The 18,769-nt window shown below is 37.7% G+C and overlaps 1 protein-coding gene across 2 annotated transcripts in view; it reads left to right on the top strand.

The window, feature by feature from the left end:
- The window catches only part of GRB14 (growth factor receptor bound protein 14), a 115,787-nt gene that overhangs the window by 2,512 nt on the left and 94,506 nt on the right, over positions 1–18,769 (top strand). The gene's annotated exons all lie outside the window — the stretch shown is intronic.

Here is an 18,769-nt window from a genome sequence, read left to right as displayed (position 1 = left end):
CAATGTTTCCTAGAATAATCCCGTCTCTTCTTAATATACTCCCTCCCAATTTTGAATTAGCAAAACAAAGAGAGGTTTCACTAGGCAAAATGTACCTTGTTCTTGCGAGGATAGAAGCAATAAATTTAAACAGTCAGATGTTTGCAGTGAGGAGACGGATAGTAAGTGGGGAAAAGACAGTTGACCATTTCCCTGCATCTGTTGTTCTCTTTCCTTTTTTTCTGCACTTTTACTTCCTGTGATGGGTTCAGTAATGCATGTTTACAGTTTTAGGAGTGGAGGAAATACCCTAGGAAATAGATGAGCTCTTGATAACATAAAGCGATAATAGAGACAGTATGGAAGCTTTCCATGCACTGTTGGGTTTTGATGGAAGTCTGGTATAACAAGGCATATATATATATATATATATATATATATATATATATATATATATAAATTTTTTTTTTTGATGGGGGCGGTTTGAAGTTTAATTGGTGCATGTGCTTTTTGGAAAAGGACTGGAGAAAGTGGGAGTAAATATTCCCGGAGCAGAGGTATGTTCTCAATTAGACACTTTGATGGGGGAGGCAAGTCCTTAAGTGGGCGGGACTGTGACTTTGGATGAGGAGATGAACACGGAGGAGATTCTCGAGAGCTTTATTATCAGGGTGAGTTTTAAAGTCAGAGCCCAAGAGAAAAACAGCCCCCCCCCCCCCGAAATGTCTGGGCCTTTTAAAAGCTTGGCTTTCAGGTCAGGATATAAGATCGGAAGATGGGTGATAGATTTGACCGTGTGTCGTGATGGTGGAAAAATTGATTCTGGATTGCCTGTGGGATCCAGAATGGGAAAAGGAAATGCCCGATGGTGACATAATAGTCAGCTAGGGAATTTGATAGGTTATTTCCCTATTAATAGAGGGCCCTCTGTGTTTCTTGCACCAATCTAGGCCCTGGGGGACTGAGCTAAGCAAAAATGCCATGCAAAGGGTGTTTACCATGATGGGGCTTGGATTTGAGGTTGGGTCATGACTTTGGAGTTGAACAGAAGAAGGGGAATAGAGAGGGAGAGGTCTGGGCTTACTCTCACTTTAATTTTGAGAATTAATGCTGGGAGAATGCCTGTGTCTGAGAGATGTTGATGGGGCAAGGTTTGTTTTGAATAAAGAGGAAATATATTAATAGAGGGAGAAAAAAAAGAGAGCATGGGTACAGGTGTTAGGGTCAGGTCAGGGTGTGCCCTAAGTGTATGCAGTTATCATTGTAGGGTAAGACATCTTGTCTTGGTGAATGACAACATTTTTTTGGATCAGGTTTAGCAAATTGCAAAATGGGAAAAGGGTGCTATGTGACTATTGACTCCGGCTGGTTTCCTGCTCTGGCCTTGTGTCCTGTTTCCACAGTGACCTTCTGAGAGAGCACTGCACCCACACAGACAGCTGTGCTGTTTCATGAACAGAGCGTTCTGGCCCGACTCCTGGAGACCAGTCCCAGAGAGGTGTTCCCACCTGAGAAGGGCCCAGCATGCTGATCTCTTCCTTTGCTCAAGGGTTGGGATCTCTCTGAAGAGAAGGATGTCCCAAAGTTGGGGAAGAGGAAGGTTTCTTTTTACATTCTTTTATGTTTTCCACCTACGCTTTGCATTTAAAACGGATCCTTTGTTTTTATTCCTTTGTATATGCTCAGTTCTTTGGACTGAGTGTTGCTTTGGGAACAGATGACTCTATGTCAGTAATTCCCCAAGCTCAGTATCTTTGTGACACACATTACCCTTTCACTAGATGGTATTTCTGGCCCGATTATCTCTGACCTTCACTTGAGGTGATGTAAATGACTGGATGTGGTAGGTTTCCATTGACTGTTATTTACGGTTGACACATTGCAGGAGCCCTGGGTCTCTTCTCTTAATATTTTCTCTTTCATTTGTTTGGCTTACCCTTGCCAGTCATTTTAGCAATTCTTTTCTCCCTGTAGAAAAAGTGAAGGATTGCGCTTGTTACTTACGAATAATTGACCAGAAAGTTTGAAAGAATCTAGACTAGAAATGTTAAATTTCATGTGGTCTTTCAAAACCAGAGTCAAAAATCATTTTACACACTATATATATACACATATATATATATGTGTGTGTGTATATATATATATGTGTATATACACATATATATGTGTATATATATGTGTGTGTGTACACATATATATATGCTTTTTTTTTAACAGTTTGAGACACCTACATAATGCATAAGTGGTAAAGTGTATTGAAGCCCAAATAGGATATGCTTTATCTCTGTTTGATAATAAAATGTCTCAAAGTATACAATACTGTAGGCTTTCAGTATTTTTATTGTAAAATAAGAGCTGGAATGAGATAGAATATGGATTCTTTATTCTCTCTCCTTCTTATAATGCTGTTCAGATATATTGCCTGGGCATATTTCCTTGTGTTTATCAATAAAGCAGATTCCTTTATATACATAGTCCAGAAAAATTACTTGTAATTTAAACTTTATATTAAAAGTGACTTAACTTATGGTTTAAATTTCTCTTTTTCTTCTATTTCTTTTTTTAATGTATACTTATTTATTTATTAATTTTTTTAAACATCTATTTATTTTTGGGAGAGAGAGAGAGAGAGAGAGAGTGAGCATGAGCGGGGGAGAGGCAGAGAGAGAGAGGCAGACACAGAATCTGAATCAGGCTCCAGGCTCTGAGTTGTCAGCACAGAGCCCGATGCGGGGCTTGAACTCATGAGCTATGAGATCATGACCTAAGCCGAAGTCAGACGCTCAACCGACTGAGCCACCCAGGCGCCCCTGTGTATTTATTTATTTTGAGAGAGAGAGAGCATGCACGCACACACGTGTACATGAGTGGGGGAGGGGCAGAGAGAGAGGGAGTGAGAATCCCAAACAAGTTCCATGCTGTCAGTACAGAGCCTGACGTGGAGCTGGATCCCCTGAACTGTGAGATCATGACCTTGGCCTAAATCAAGTGTCAGAGGCTTAACTGACTGAGCCACCCAGGCGCCCTCTTCTATTTCTGATTGAAATTTACCAGGAAATCATCCCTTAGCACTTACTGTTTGTAGAAAGGGAAATAATAAGAGATCATTAGCCCTTACAGAAAAATTAGTTCTTGTCTTGGGTTTGTCTACTGTCAGGTAATTTTTCTGCTCAAACTCAGCTTGTGTAGCAGGCCTGGTTAATTGCTTCCCAGGACTTTGTAGTATAACTTATTCAACATAAAGTATCTGAAGATTTTAAAGATAAAAAGACACCTATGAAAAACTGTGTTATGGAATGTTTGAGCTGGAAGAGAACTTTGAGATCATCTAGTGGACAGATTAGTAAATTGAGGCTAGAAATGCTGTGTGGCTCATAGTACACAGCAAGGACCAACAATTGCATTTCTTGAGGCCTTAAAGGGTCTTTTTTTAGGAAGGCACAATTTCCGCAGAAGTCGAGGACCATGAGAGTAGCACAAGGAATAAACATGCCAGTGTTGTTGGTTATAATCGCTCATAATACCAGAGCAGGGGTGACGGTACCATTGGTTAATACAAATTTAAGGACCTAGATTTTTGTTTTTTCCTTCTTCAACTATAACTATTTCTTTATGTTTTTATCCTCTAGCTTTCTTCTCCGTCTTACTTGATATGATCAAATAATTGGCTTATCACCAACTAGGATTTATTGGTATTACTAATAACCAGCTTTTGTATGTAGTTTACAGTCCACAGAAGAGTGCCAAGAAGTGGTCTGATATCCACATTTTATGATTTTTTAAAAAGTGCAAAAACCAGAAATGATTTGTCCATGCTCCCACAGTTGAAATAAAGGGAGATCAAAAAGAATATTGGTTGTGAATGTTTTTGCATCTTACCAAACTGTTTCTGATCTATTCTGTATTGAGTTAAGCCTTTTTGTACATCTGAGAAAAAGAAAAAATATCTTTCAAATAATTAAGAAATTTCTTTTCCATGTGTTCTGCCTTTGATTTCTTTTTTCTCTCTCATATCAGGGACTATCAAAAGACAAGTTCATCTCTCCCCAAATTATAGGGTCTCTGATGTCACTCCTTTGTGATGCGAGTAATTAACCCAATTTGCATAGTTCTGTAGGAATCTTGGTGTGCCTGCTACATTAACCATACTCTTCTATACTCATTTCTCCAATATTCATGGAAGTAGAGAGCAATAAGTTATACTCTCATATTCCCATTTTCCACGTTCAGTAATTATAAAGATTTTGCTTCATTTACTTCATCTATTTCTTTTTGAATTTTTTATCGTCTTTGTTATAAATCCTGAACATCCTCTCATTGAATCCCCACCTAGTTTTGTATGCATCTCTGAAAAGTACATTTTCTATATAATCAAAATGCCATCATTCGCTAACAAAAATATCAATAATTCCTTGGTATCATTTAAAACCATTCATAATCTAATTGTCTCAGTTGGAATGACACATGAAATCTCCAAATTATAAACTGGTTATATTTCAAAAGTCCTTAAATTAGCTCTTTGGAAATTTAAATTCATTTTCAGATGGAAACAGCATCATAAGTCGTATTTAGGTACCCCCAGGCCATTTTACAAAATCCCATTTAATGTGAAATGAAATGCAAATATCTTCTATATGCAGAAAAAAATAATAGAAACAATACTTGCTCCTATTAGGGTTTCAAGCAAATACGTCTTTCCAACAGCAATTTGCTACTTCTGAATGTTGGCACTTGATGAATATCATTTTTCTTGGGAGGAATTTGAAAGTATACAGATCTTTGTAGCAAATCTGAAGCAGGCTTTAGAGCAGTGCTTCTCAAAGGGTAGTCACTGGACCACCTTCCTCAGAATCAGCAGGGATGCTTGTTAAAAATGTTGATACTCAGGCCTTTTATAAAACCCACTGAATAATAATGTCCTGGTGAAGGACATAAGGATTTGACTTTTTTTTTTCTTCTCTTTGACATATATTTGGAAAATCACGGGTATTCTTATTCCCTGTCACTTTTAGACTGTCGGGCAATCTGACCTTTCAAAATTGTGGACAATTTCATTTAGTTGAGAAAAAGTAGGAATATTACAAATGGACTTTAGTTGTTATTTTATCCAGGTATTGATTGTTTGGAGGAAACAGCCTCACATGAACTAGCCTGAAAGGTTATGTTATAGTGTCTGCAGGCCAAAAGTTCACTGATCTCATGAGAGATCAGAATCGGGGAGTAGAAAGTCAGCAAAAATCAAGGCAGACACTTTCTCCATTCTCTCTTCTGTTCTTCCACAAATACAGCACATAACCTCTGCTTCTTCTATGTCCATTTCCTCTCACATTTCTCTGCAATCTTGCTTGTCTTGATGGCACATCAGAGCACATGGCCCCAAATGGCCATCTCTTTGGAATAAATCTTTCCTCCCATTTGTGGTTTAGCACTTGGTAAGTGACTGGAGTCTACATCTGGAGAAAGCTGTTAGCCCAGTGTGCCCAGCTCTTTATTCAGTCAGCTGTGGCCAAAGGGACACAAGAACGTGGACCACTGCTCAGCAGTTTGTGGGAACAGTTTTGTGGGCAAGAAGTCCAGCTTCAATGGGTATGGCATATGAAGGTGGGAGAAAAACAGTGGACAGCTAGTGCCCCAGGGAAAACAAGACCTCAAACAAAAAACAGTGGACACAAAATCAAATTCTTACTGTATCCTTATGATATATGGTGATTTACCAGTTCATTTGGCTAACTGACCTAGACAATTTACAGTGTCTGCTTCTTTCCTTCAGTTCACTTAATTCAGTTGAAGCATATTTACTTGACCGTGGTTTCAGTTCATGCCACCCTTGAGTTATGCTTATCTTGCTTGGCCATTGTCTTGTACTTGCATTTTAGCCTCTGATGACAGGAGCTACCGACACAGGATTCTCCCTACTTCATGCTAGTTACTTTCATTTATAACAGAAGACAGCTGTCTCTTCCTATTTTAAAACTTAAATCTCCTAGCAGATCTGCTTGTCAAGGTTTTATTTCCAGTTTGAAGGTTGCCTCTAATTTTTGGTGAAATTGCAGGGTACATTTGCAATCCAACCTTTATCTGCAATATGGGTCTTATTTTTCACTTCTCTGAAAGCTCAGCTTCTGGTTTATTTTTCCCTAGGGGCATATATTATGTTCTGTCAACAGAAGGAAAATTGGAGCCATTCATGGTTCAATATAAATGTGGATCTTAATTAATATAAAAGAGCTTTCTGCAGTCTTGTGGATGTTGCTTTTAAACATGTCAGCTTATATAGAAAAGTGAGAAATTCCATTGTGTAAGAATACACTGATGTGTATTTGAGCAGGGATAGGCAGACTTGGGCATTGTCCTTTTGGCACTCCGTTTAAGGGATAGCTCAGTGGAGAACCCGGAAATGGCCACAAGTCTTTACCAAGGCAAGGGAGCCTTTCAGAATCAATTTAGGAGAGAAGTAGGAGAACTGATATAGGGAGAGCATCTTTTACTTCTTTTCCTTCCCTTTGGCTCCACTCATTTAGCATTTTTTCAAAGCCACAGAGAAAATAAACATAAATAGGAATATTAGTATTCTTTTTTTTTAAAAGATTTTATTTTGAAGTAATTGCTACACCCAATGTGGGGCTCAAACTTAAACCCCAAGATCACGAGTTGCATGCTCTACCAACTGAGCAGCCAGGTGCCCTGGGAGGATTAACTATTCTTAACTAGTTTACCAATGCATGTACCTATTCCAAAAGCTCATTTATAAGTGGGCTGTTTATTCACATATATTTGTCTGTAGATGTAATGTTACATGTGGTGGTGAGGTTGTTAGGGAGTCAGTAAAAATTTTTAACCCATAATAGTTCCAGAGTATGGTACATTTACAGCATCCTGGGTGCCATTTTTAATATTGTTTCTGTGGAAAGATAGGAGACAGTATGACATGATTAAAAATATTGGACCAGAAACCTGCAAACCTAGTTTTTAATAATATCCTGCTGCTGCTCAGTGATGTGATATAAGCCTATTGCCCATACTTTCTGGGCTTTGTGAGTGCTACCCTTTTATTCTATTCCTAGAGCAAATGATTCTGGTGGCTCTTAAAGTACAGGATGACTCCTTGTAGTAGATACAGGAGTCTTAGGAGGTTCCTTTGGTGCCACTGGCCCCAGAAGTTTCCCGTCAGCCTTTGTTCAGATCTTCCCACATGGTCACCACACCTCCTGTGATATAGAGCACATTGGGTGTCATGTGACAAGGAGCACAGGAGCCACCTTTATAGAAATGATAGGGGCAGGAGGGGCTAGCTAAACTGGAAATTGCACGTCAAAGTCAAGGTCCAAATAGTAGAAACAGAGTCAGAAGGGGCCATATCTGAGAGGCGCCAAGTTAGGTGGTGAAGTTATATTGAAACTTAGAAATAAGGATATGAAATGAGATGCGAAACATTTGAGGGTGGCATAGGTCCAATGTACCTGGTTCTGCTTGGCTTGAAGGGTTGAGGTGCATAACCTTTAAGTCCTTCGCCAGGTTCCTCTTGCTCCGCCCTCAAGTAATCCATTTGGTTGCTCAAGCCAAAATCAAGGAGACCTCTTTCTGGTCTTATGTCAAGTACTGCTACATATTTCCCAAAATATACTTGAATCCATGAACTTTTTTCCATCTTCACTATTGCCATCCCAGCTTCAGCCACTGTCTTCTCACATACTGGAGGCTCATAAATGGCCTTTGTGCTTCTATTTTAGTCTATCTGGGTACATTCTTCATACATTTGTTAGAAGTGATCTCTTAGAAATGTGGATCACACTGGGGCACCTGGGTGGCTCAGTTGGTTAACGTCTGACTCTTGATTTTGGTTCAGGTCATGATCCCAGGGTTGTAGAATTGAGTCCTGTGTCAGGCTCCACGCTGAGTATGGAGTTTGCTTAGGTCTCTCTCTCCCTCTCCCTCTCCCTCTCCTACTCCCCCACCCCTTCTGCCCCCTCCCCTGCACACACTCTCTCTCTCTCTCTCTCTCTCTCTCAAAAAAATGTAGATCACATCATGTCACTGCCTGATTGAAAACTTTGTGATAGATTAGCATGAAATTCAATTTTGTACCTTGGCCTACAGGATTCTACATGATTTGACTTCTGTCTACTTCTTAAATCTCATCTGCATTCTACATTTTGTTGATTATATTGCGGCCACGGCACAGGGGCCTTCCTACCTGTTTGTGAATATGGCATCTTTTATTCTACCTCAGAGTCTTGACCTTATTGTTTTTTTCTGCTTGGAACCTCTCTTCCTGGCTCTTTACATAGCTGACTCCTCTTTATTCTTTAGGTAGGTCTCAATATAAAATGACTTATCAAGGAGGCCTTTTTGACTGGACTATCTAAAGTGTTCCTTCACACTTGTTTTTTTATTTTATTTTCCCCCACCACGCCACCACATTTTCCAGTGCATTTCATTGGCTTTACTTAACATAATATGAATTGTTGCATTTATCTATTTGGTCTAATTATTTATTGTTTTTCCTTCAAGATGGAATATCTTACATTCCTAGTTCTTGGGTTCTTTCATTAAAAGAACCAATGAGTAAATGGATTATTAAAGACAAATAGTTCAAATAAATTTTAACAAATTGTATTTGACGTATTTATTCTAGTGGTGATCGATTATCTTCCTCCTCTTCATCAAATTTAAAAAATTTTCTAATTCTATTAATAGTTACACATAGGAAATTTTGGTCATATGTAACAAAATTTATGGATATATTTCTGATTTGGTACATTATTCTTATTTAATGAGATTGTAAGTAAAAAGTATTTGGTGGATTGCAGTATACTTTCTTCCAGCTTACTGTGTGTTAAAAATGCCCATGTTAGAAAAAATTAAGTGGAAATACCAATTTGGCTTATAATATGAGTCTGTCAGAACAAGGGGTAGTAGGTATTAGCAGATGTTTTAATTATTAACATTTATATCACTGGTGGATGACTTGGGCCAGTGCTCATGATGTAGAAATGAAGAGACATATACCCCTTGAATGTATAAAATTTACCAAGGGATGTGCAAACTCATAGAGTCAAGAGAATTAGTTACTGGATCCTCATCTTCCATATGTACTTCTTAAAACATACCTTTCTGAGAACCCACCTGTGTTCATAATAACGTTTTCACCTGGTGTATTACCCTGGGGCATGTAAACCTCCAGGGCATCACACATAGGGAAAGCTTCCTTTAATGATTAATCAAAGCACCACAAATCAGAAAGAGCTCCTGTCTTTTTGTGTCTTAAATCAATTTCTGTTAAGGAGAGACATGGTGGGAAATGAGGAATTGGGGTAGTGGTGAAATGTTCTGAATTCAGATATATGATTGTGTGATGGGACTGATAACAATTTTCACTTTTTTATTTTCAAGGATTTTTTTTAAAAGTTCATTTATTTTGAGAGAGAGAGAGAGAGAGAGAGAGAGAGAGAGAGAGAGAGAATCCCAAGCAGGCTTTGCGCTTGATCCCACACATGGTGAGAGATCACGAACCAAAACCAAGAGTTGGTCCCTCACCCAACTGAGCCACACAGGTGCCTCTATCATAAAATACTTGAATATTTTCCACTTTCTTTTAATAACAAATACACTGGCTGTTAGACTAATTTTTTAGTGTATATACATCATTTGTTTTCACTAAAATCATAAGAAATATTTATCATGATGCATATTACAATTAATGGAGCTATTGCTAATTTTATACCTGTTTTTATTTAATTACATCCCAAAGCTAAAAAGGTAGAATGTACACTTAACACAATTACCAGAGAATTCCATGTTCTTAGCACTTTATCATACACTTAGAGCTCTTAGTTCTATATTTTAATTTTGACTGTATTCAGCTATTTCTTTTATAAGATATAATCTATAATTAATTTTCAGTGTTTTTTTAATATTTTTTTCTCAGAATGCATATTGATACCTTTATTTGAGTTGAAAAATAAAGTTGGATTTTATCTGATAGAATATAAGTCTGATTTGGCTGACTGATTTGAGAGTGACGACTATCTTTTCCAATTATATGGTTGACATTTTCCTTAAATTGAATAAACTAAATTTACAGCCCTAAACTTTTGATGAAAATGTATTTAAAGCACATTATAAGATAATGGCATTTTTATTTAAAAAACTGGAAAGAAGTCATGCAAAAGCCTCACTGTTATGTTTGATTGGCCAAGGTGTAATAAAATTAGCACTTTCCTCCCAAATTTTTCTGAGTATATTAGTTTTAACAATTTAAGTGAGAAAGTAACATATCATTAATCTTGGGTAATCTCATTGATTGATAAACTATTTAGAAATTGAGAAAGTGAATGAATCTGATTAATAATGAATCTTTTTCAAGTCCGATAGTTTTCAATTCATTGTTTTCAGTTACATTATAAAAGCCCCAATTGATTTATTGGATGATGTATCATTAAAAATGAATTTTAGGGGCCCCGGGGTGGCTCAGTTGGTTGAGCATCTGACTTTGGCTCAGGTCATGATCTCACTGTTCACGGGTTTGAGTCCCGTGTCGGGCTCTGTGCTGACACCTAAGAACGTGGAGCCTGTTTCGGATTATGTGTCCCTCTCTCTCTGCCCCTCCCCCGCTCACACTCTGTCTGTCTCTCAAAAATAAAATAAACATTAAAAAAGAATGAATTTTTAGCTCAGATGAAATTCAAAGATTGACATTGCTTTCTACCACATCTGCACTGTCTTTTCTCCCTTACCCAACTTACTTTTTCTCTCTGGAACTTAGCATCTGGCATTTTATATGTTCACACATATATGTGTTTATTCTCTGTCTTTTCCCACTAGAACAAGTCCCTGTAAGAGACTTCATTTTATGTATTCCGTCTCCAGCAGATAGAACAATGCCTGGCACTTAATAGGCCTTCAATAAATTTTGCTGGGTCAAAGAATAAATTCATGAATTAATGAATGGGGAAGACACAGAAGAGGTGGTTATTATTAAGTGAAGGAGTGAGGGAATATTTGGGAACGTACTAATACTTTAATATAATGGATAAAGAATTTGCAAGGAAACTTAGAAAAGTGAACTTTTGTAACTGGGAGGGGTCCGATATTGTTAGATGTTAACAAGGTCTGAATCAGGATAAACGTTTGAGTATTGATTTACCACTCTTAGCACATTCTAAATTTGGATTACCCGTGCTCAGAATAAGTTCTGTTCTTTGTCTGTTTGGTCCCCTTGTGAGCGTTTTCAGTCTCAACCAGCCCATGTGCGCCAGTTAAAAAGCACGTATACTTTATGGGGCTGAGTCCAGTAAAAGCTTTTCAATCAACCCACATTCATAGTGGAAGATTACTTTCATTCTTGGGAAGGGTGACATATGTGTGTGAAGCCCAGTATTCAGATGAAAGGAGCACTTTGGTATTATTTAACTGTGTATTGGCAAGACTTGACCCAGTATCTAGTTTCTCTTTAGAGACATTTTGCATTATATTACAGTACTCTTACTGTGCTGTGCCAGGGAAATTAAGATCAGCTGGAACACTCTGTAGGTCATTGGCTTGGAATCTCAGGGCACTGGGAACTTGATGTTTTGTTTTAATGACCTCATTTAGGCTGAACCTGTCTTTGTCCCAAAAGCATAAGGGCCTCTTTACAAAACCATGTCTGCACCTTGGGAAATAGATGGGAAAGGTTTAGAGAAAAGTGACTAAATATTTGAAGGCATTGGGTCAACCTCCATGTACAGGGTACTTGATAAATGACTCATTAGTTAAGGAAGATGAAGAGGATGTATTATTCAAATCCCTTCAACGTTGTTGTAGCCATCAAATTCCAGGATGTCTGAAACATACTTTGAAGGTTGAAGAGGGTATTTTTAAAAAAAATGAAAGGAAGAAGTGTTTACAGGTCTTGTAGCAGTTCATGGGACTTGGGCTCTGGCAGATGCTTTCTGCAGAGATTTCCATAGGATGTCACTCTTGTGGAATGAAGCACCTCCTCCATATTTCTCAAAGTGGGAGTATATGATGCGTGTATGCATATGGGGTGTGTGAGGACTGTGGGAGGGCCATATGGGAAGTTGCATGATAAACATGGAACACCTTTTTGGAACGATCATTTTAATTGAAAATAGGGGGAAATATTCTTATATTAAAATCAACCCTCCTGTTTTTATGAGCAGAATGCACAATTTACGTGAATTTTTAAGAACAAAGTTAATACCTCAGTGTCATTGCCTACCCAGAGATGGCAAGGGCTGTGTAAGTTGCTTTCTTTTGCACCTTCAGTGGTTCTGGTGGAAAAATTTGAAAAACACTAATGTTGTTTTCAGTTGTTGTGGGAAGTGACTTTTTGTAATCCTCAGGAGGATTGGTTATTAACTGTCTTTTCCTTCCCAGCACTTCTCTAACCAAACTGCTTTCTCCCTAAAGCTTCTCTGATTTCATTGGTACCTGTATCATGAATATTGAGGAGATTGGGTTGTTAAACATTTGAGTGTGTTTTCTATTGTACTTTCCGGCAGCTTGGCAGGAAGTGGCTCTCACTGAAGTCTCTGAAGACCACCCTATTCTGAAGACCTTCGTTAGCACTTATTTTGATATCCCAGCAGTTTGGGGCATTTTTAACTACTCTTCACTTCTTGTAAATTTTCTTGACTTCTACCTTTTATAGGCCTCTGTCGTAGGATCTCAGTGTTGGTTTCCTTCGGGTTTTAACCTAGAACTTTTTGTTTTCTTTTTAGTTTCATTTTATTGCTTGGGTAATCTCATCTCCTCCCATGGCCTCAACTGCAATATATACATATAAATCCAGACTATTTATCCTGGACTGTCTGCTGGATATCTTCAGTTATACAGTCTATCGACATCTCAAACTTTGCATATTCCAAACTGAATTAATACTTTTCCTCTTCAACATGTTCCTTCTGTGTCTTCCTTCATTGGGAGTGGCATAGTCTACTCATACTAGAAGTCAAAAATCTTAGTTCTTAGTCCCCTCACTATTCCTCTCCTCATCTGATTGGTTACAAAGTCCTCTTGGAAAAACAACTCTTGACTTTATCTATTCTGTGTTAGGTGTCCTGCTTTGAGAAAATCTCCCAGTCAGTTCTGTTGCATTATCAGTCTGTTTACTTATCAGTGTTCTGCTCTCCAGGAAGCTCTCTAGTGGCAGCAAGAGCCAAGTCTGCCTTGGACATCAGCGCATTTCCAGACCTTAGCATTGCGCCTGCCACATCATAGGTCCGCTGTAAATACTTGAATAGATGGTTCGGATGGCACTTTTACCCAAAGTAGGATTCATTTCTAAAATATCTGATAGATGATCATTCATATAGTCTCCTTGAGCATTTTTAATGATGATAAGTTTATTTTGCTGGTGATCAGTAAAATCCCTATACAAATGCCCTCTTATGAACTGCACATAAACCAAAGTTGTATATAATTTGTTAGAATAAAATTTAATTGCTTTATTTTTTGTAGGATTTTACCTTTCCCTATTTAATTCTTAATTTTGATCCACTATCCCAACATGTCAAGATATTATCAAATTGTGTTCTTTTATTACAGTAATTGTCCCTCTCAGCTTTGCTTCATATCACATCGGAATAGATGACAATAATATCTTCATTCGAGAATGAACAGTGAAACTTGCCATGTTAACCTGCCCTCAAGGATGATACTAGTGGATTAGTCAATACTTTTGAGTTTTCTTAACATGTTGCTAAACCATTCAACCAATATTTATTGTCTTTGTACTAGTCATTGTGTTTGGTATATATGCAGTCTACTCTTGAACAACATGGGCTTGAACCGTGTGGGTCCAACTTACCCAAGGATTTTTTTTTTAATGTTTATTTTTATTTTTGAGAGAGAGAGAGAGAGAGAGAGAGACAGAGCACGAGCAGGGGAGAGGCAGAGAGAGAGGGAGACACAGAATCTGAAGCAGGCTTCAGGCCCTGAGCTGTCAACACAGAGCCCGACATGGGGCTCAAACTCACAAACTGTGAGATCGTGAATGACCTGAGCTGAAGACAGATGCTTAACTGACTGAGCCACCCAGGCTTTTTTTTTTTTTTTTTCTTTTTGATAAATATAATACAATACTACAAATGTATTTTCTTTTTTTAAAAAAAAAAATTTTTAACATTTATTTATTTTTAAGACAGAAAGAGACAGAGCATGAACGGGGGATGGACAGAGAGAGAGGGAGACACAGAATCGGAAGCAGGCACCAGGCTCTGAGCCATCAGCCCAGAGCCTGATGCGGGGCTCGAACTCACGGACCGTGAGATCGTGACCTGAGCTGAAGTCGGACGCTTAACCGACTGAGCCACCCAGGCGCCCCAAATGTATTTTCTTTTACTTATGATTTTCTTAAAAACATTTTCTTTTCTCTAACTTACTTTATTGTGAGCTTCATAGCACATAATACATGTATAAAATATGTGTTCATCAACTGTTTATGTTACAGATAAATCTTGTGGTTAACAGAAGGCTAGTAGTAGTTAAGTTTTAGGAGAGTCAAAAGTTGCACATGGATTTTTGACTGTGTGGAGGGTTGGTGTCCCTAATGCCTGCATCATTCAAGGGTCAACTGTATAATTAAAAAAAAGTTTTTTTTAATGTTTATTATTGAGAGACAGAGAGAGAGCATGAGCAGGGGAGGGGCAGAGAGAGAGAGGGAGACACAGATTCTGAAGCAGGCTCCAGGCTCTGAGCTGTTGGTACAGAGCCTGACACGGGGCTCAGACTCACAAGCCGTGAGATCATGATCTGAGCCGAAGTTGGATGCATAACTGACTGAGCCACTCAGGTGCCCCTCAACTGTATAATTTATGTTATCATTCCGGCCTTACTCCATCTTGTCTGTCAGGGCATCATGAGGCATTTCTCAGTTATTCTTTAGACATCAAGATAACTTCAGTTCTAGAAATTCCTTTGCCCTATCAGTATAGAGGTTTACTTAAGTAGTAAGAACTTAGTGATTATTAGTATTATCAGTAATATTTATTCAGCTCTTGCTATGTACCAGGTGCTGTGCTAAGAAGATAGTAAGTTTTATAACATCCCCTTTTCCCAATATATCAGTGAGGTAGACACTATCATCATATCCACCTTAAAGTGGAGGACATTTAGGTTTAAGAAATATGACAATATTTGATCAAAATTACATAGCTGGGAAGTGACAGAGGCAGGATCTAAACTCAGACTGCCCTATGATGGTGAGATATACAGAATCCTGGAAACCCTTTTTTCCTTCCTTCCTTCCTTCCTTCCTTCCTTCCTTCCTTCCTTCTTTTTTTTTTAACTTTAAAAAACATTCAAAAACAAACAAACAAAAAGAATGTTTTTTAATAGACCAGGCCCATACTATGAATAATATTAAAGGGTACAGTTCTAGAGGTAGGCATTGCTGAGACCTAACTCTTATATGACATCACCATTGTGCTTGATGGAACCTAACTAATTCTACGTCGTTCCAAAGGTTCCTTTCACTCAGCATTAGCTCAGACTTGATTAGCTTATTTCCAGGTATATAAAATTGTGGTAATCACACAAACCTTAAATATAGGAATGCTTTTTCCTTCTTTGAGAAAAACAATTCATCAAAACTGTGAAGACTGTATCCTGGAAGTCCATGCAGTTGTAAGGCAGTCCAACTTCTTTTCTCTTATACTGGTTTCTAAGGGTGCATATAAACTTCCTTTATTTCAGTGATGATGCAATTTGCAAGGTACATTCAAACATGTTATAATTTTTATCCTTTTATAAATGGCTGTTGTAAGTATATGAGTGAGTTTTATTTAGTTCTAAAGATGGAAAGAGATAGGGTCAGAGATCAAGAGTTAAATCATACTGTGGTGCATGACAGAGACAGGACTTGAACCCACAGTTTCAAAATTTTTTTTTAAACATTTATTTACTTATTTTAGAGAGACACAGAGAAACAGAGCACAAGTAGGGGAGGAACAGAGAGAGAGGGAGACACAGAATCTGAAGCAGGCTCCAGGCTCTGAGATATAGCACAGAGCCCGATGCAGGGCTCGAACCCATGAACCATGAGATCATGACCTGAGCCGAAGTCCAGTGCTCAACCGACTGAGCGACTCAAGCGCCCCTTGAACCCAAATTTTCAGATTTCAGTTCTAGCCCTGAGTACCTAACAAAAATTGATAGGTAGAATTCTATGTAAAAACTGTATATATAAAATACCCCCTTTGTGTACCACAGATTTTTATACAGTGAAACATGAGTTGTGACAGTAATAAAGAGTGTTTTAAACTGCACTTGAGGGGCACCTGGGTGGCTCAGTCTGTTGGGCAGCTGACTACAGCCCAGGTCATGATCTCACGGTCTGTGGATTTGAGCCCCACGTCAGGCTGTGTCCTGGGCGCTCAGAGCCTGGAGCCTGCTTCCGATTATGTCTCTCCCTCTCTCTCTGACCCTTCCCTGCTTGCTTTCTGTCTCTCTCTCTTTCAAAAATAATAAGCAATAAAAAAATTTTAAAAAAGTTTTAAACTGCACATGAGTCTCAACGGTAATATATTCCAATCTTCCTTTACCTCCAGCGTTTTTCTTGTGGTATTGATGTATTGCTTTCAGGAAATACCAAAAATCCTTTTTATTATTGTTTCAGGAAATGTCAGAAATCCCTATTATTATTTTTTAATTTGTAGGATTTTGAATGATTTTTAGAAACTACCAGGGAAATTGGATCATTTGAAAATCAGGATATATTCTGACTGAAAGAGCTTAGCTGTACTCTGGGGTGTTAAATTAATTTTCATTGACAGACACTTGCCTGGGATTTAATTGAGATTTAGGTTAGTAAAAAAACCTGCCTTGTGGCCTAGCGAACAATTGGACAAAGTAGATGAAGTGGAGAGGAAAGTATTTTCTCAACCTTTTTTCCCCCTTGGACAGAAGCCATGTCACCTGCAGAGATTTGGAAGTGGAGCTGTCCTGCCAGATATGTCACCATCAGCAAGTCAGACGTCCATCATTACAATAAATGCAGGGCTGTAAACATTGGTGCACAGATTACTGGTGTTTGAAGAACAGATTAAAAAATGATTCAGATATTTTGAGATTGAATTAAATTCCTTTTAATAAAAATAAGTTAGCAATCCTTCACTTAGCAATATGATTACCCTTTAACCTTAGAAAAGTTTTTTTATATAAAATGCTTTAGGGTGGCAATTCTCAAACCTCAGCAGGAATGACACATACCTAGATGATTTGGTATAAGTACAGATTCCTGGGCCTCACCCCTGGGGAATCTATTTCTGTCGATCTGGATTGGGTTTAGATTTAGTTTTTGCTTGAATTTTAACTCGTATTACCTTTAAAAATAGACTATTTCTATTTTGAAAAGATATAAGCACCCTTTAGTCTGTTGCAGCATTATTTACAATAGCCAAGATTCGGGAGTAACCTAAATGTCCATCAGTAGATGAATAGACACAGAAGATGTATATATACATGTGGTGTATATATCATATATAGTAGAATATTACGCGGCCATAAAAAGAAAATGTGATCTTGCCATTTATGACAACATGGATGGACCTAGAGGGTATTATGCGAAGTGAAATAAGTCAGATTGAGAAAGACAAATACCATATGATTTTACTCAAAAGTAGAATCTTAAAAAACCCACAAAATAAATGAATAAGCAAACAAAAAGCAGAATCAGACCTATAAACACGGAACAAATCGATGATTGCCAGAGGGAAGGGGTGTAGCATGCATAGCAGAATGGATAGAGATGTTGAATCACTGTATTATACACCTGAAACTAATGCAACATTGTATGTCGACTATACAAAAAAATTTTTAAAAATGTTTTAAAAAAGATGTGCTTGTTGTTTAATAAAGAACCTCTATGGCAATGGGAATTGTCAGGGCTCCATGACTGTAAAAGTGGTTGTTCAAGTCGACCACACTCGGGGGCGCTGTTGAAATAGATTCTTGTCTGTAGTTAGTTCTAAATACAGACAGCAGAGGGGGCATGCTTTAGATGACCCAAAGAACCTGTGACCGATTGTTTTAATATGAATTTTCCTGTTCTGCACATTTTCTATTCTGCATCGTAAATTTATTTCATTTAGACTATTAGAGAAGTATCATTTGTTGAAACAAATGATCTGTTTTAGAAGGGGCCATGTGATTGGTAGTTTTTATAAGTTAATTACATGAAGAAAAATATTTTAACTATGTATTTAAACAATTCTGGTTTCTTTTCACATTTTCACATTATTATTTGAACAGTGGCTCTAGCTACCATCTTTTATAGGTTGGGTTTTTATTTTTAGTTGTAAGAATTAAGAGTCTGATATGCTGAAGGGTTAGTTGATTATAAAACTAGAATTGGCAGATGTCTCCTACAGATTGTTTGTTGAATAGAATTCTGTAATATTTTGCCTAAGAATGGAAGATATATGTCATTCCGTCCATATTATATGATTAAAAATTGGAAATGAGTCCCATATCCTAAAATTCTTTTTCTCTTTCCTTCTAGACTTAGTGCATATATAGATACTTTTGTTTATAATTTGATATTCTGTTTTATATGGCATTTTCCCATACATTCTTTTACCAATTAATGCTCTATTAGCAACAATAGAAGAAATCAACTTGAATTATGTTAAACAGAAATGGAATGTCTTCTTTGCCGTTATTTTTGTCAAATTATAATCTTTTTTGCAGGCAGAGACTATTCTTTTTTTTATCTTCAGTTTCTACTGTGAAACTTTGGACAGAGTAATGAGTGTCACCGCTGGTGTCAACTCGTAGATACAGACTA

Source organism: Panthera tigris, chromosome C1 (assembly GCF_018350195.1).
Source record: "Panthera tigris isolate Pti1 chromosome C1, P.tigris_Pti1_mat1.1, whole genome shotgun sequence".
Taxonomy (NCBI): domain Eukaryota; kingdom Metazoa; phylum Chordata; class Mammalia; order Carnivora; family Felidae; genus Panthera; species Panthera tigris.
This window is presented reverse-complemented; position numbering and strand designations above follow the sequence as displayed.